Raw genomic sequence first — 2,116 nt, 5'->3', positions numbered from 1 at the left:
TTTTTTTTTTTTTGAGATTAAAGTCTCACTTTGTCACTCAGGCTGGAGTGCAGTGGCATTAGATCTTGGCTCACTGTAACCCCCGCCTCCCAGGTTCAAGCGATTCTCCCCACCTCAGCATCCTGAGTAACTGGGACTATAGGCATGTACCACCAAACCTGGCTAATTTTTCTATTTTTAGCAGAGACAAGGTTTTGCCATGTTGCCCAGGCTTGTCTCGAACTCCTGAGCTCAAGCAATCCTCTAGCCTTGGCCTCACAAAGTGCTGGGATTACAGGTGTGAGCCACCACACCCAACCTTGAATTATTTTATTTTCAAATATTCAATATTCTAAACAATACTATAGGAAATACTCTTGTACAAATGTCTGTGCCCAATTAACTGTTTCCTTAGAACACTTTTTTTTTTTCTTATGCTTTTTTTTTTTTTTTCCGAGACAGAGTTGCACTCTTGTTGCCCAGGCTGGAGTACAATGGCATGATATCTGCTTACCACAACCTCAGCTTCCCCGGTTCAAGCGATTCTCCTGCCTCAGCCTCCCAAGTAGCTGGGATTATAGACATGTGCCACCACGCCTGGCTAATTTTGTACTATTTATTTATTTATTTATTTATTTATTTATTTATTTGAGACAGAGTTTCACTCTTTCGCCCAGGCTAGAGTGCAGTGGTGCGATCTCAGTTCACTGCAACCTCTGCCTCCTGGGTTCTAGAAATTATTCTGCCTTAGCCTCCCAAGTAGCCAGGACTACAGGCGCACACCATCATGCCCAGATAATTTATGTTGTATATTTTCCGTAGAGACGGGGTTTCACCTCGTTGGCCAGGCTGGTCTTGAATTCCTGGCCTTGTGATCCGCCCGCCTTGGCCTCCCAAAGTGCTGGGATTATAGGCGTGAGCCACTGCCCCTGGCTAATTTTGTATTTTTAGTAGAGACGGATTTTCTCCATGTTGGTTAGGCTGGTCTCGAACTCCTGACCTCAGGTGATCTGCCAGCCTTGGCCTCCCAAAATGCTGGGATTACAGGCATGAGACACTGTGCCTGACCTGGAATAAATTTCCAGAAGTGAAGATGCCAGGTCAAAGAATGTGCAGGTTTAAAAAAAATGTTTGTATTTGCTGGGTGCGGTGGCTCACGCCTGTAATCCCAGCACTTTGGGAGGCTGAGATGGGTGGATCACAAGGTCAGGAGTTCAAGACCAGCCTGGCCAAAATGGTGAAACCCTGTCTCTACTAAATATACAAAAATTAGCCAGGCATGGTGGTGCACGCCTGTAATCCCAGCTACTGGGGAGGCTGAGGCAGGAGAACCGCTTGAACCCAGGAGGCGAAGGTTGCAGTGAGCCAATATTGTGCCACTGCATTCCAGCCTGGGTGACAGAGTGAGACTCCATCTCAAAAAAAAAAAAAAAGTTTTTAAATTTATGGTGAGATTGTTCTGTAGTTAAATCCTTGGAATTACCTGTTTTCTGATGCTCCTGATAATACACTGGTCCTTATCAATCCTTTTCTTTTCTTTCTTTTTTTTTTTTTTGAGACGGAGTTTCGCTCTTGTTGCCCAGGCTGGAGTGCAATGGCGCAATCTCAGCTCACTGCAGCCTCCGCCTCCCTGGTTCAAGCGATTCTCCAGCCTCAGCCTCCTAAGTAGCTGGGATTACAGGCGCCTGCCACCAGGCCCAGCTAATTTTTGTATTTTTAGTAGACAGGGTCTCGCCATCTTGGCCAGGCTAGTCTTGAACTCCTGACCTCAGGTGATCCACCTGCCTCAGCCTCCCAAAGTGCTGGGGATTACAGGCATGAGCTGCCGCGCCCGGCCCCTTTTCTTTTCCTTTCAACCTTTTTTTTGAGGTATAACTTACATGGCATCAATTTCATTCATTTTAGGTGTACAATTCAATTATTTTTCTTTTTTTTCTACCCAGAGGTTGCAGTGAGCTGAGATTGCACCACTGCACTCAATCTGCGGGACACAGTGAGACTCCATCTCACACACACACAGGAAAGTGTGTATGTGTGTGTATATCCCCTATTGAAGGATATTTAAGTTGAGGAGTTGAGGTTCTTTTTTTTCTTTTCTTTTTGAGATGGAGTCTTGCTCTGTCACCCAGGCTGGAAT

The sequence above is a fragment of the Piliocolobus tephrosceles genome, chromosome 4 (genome assembly GCF_002776525.5).
Source record: "Piliocolobus tephrosceles isolate RC106 chromosome 4, ASM277652v3, whole genome shotgun sequence".
Lineage (NCBI taxonomy): Eukaryota > Metazoa > Chordata > Mammalia > Primates > Cercopithecidae > Piliocolobus > Piliocolobus tephrosceles.
Note: the sequence above shows the minus strand (reverse complement) of the source record.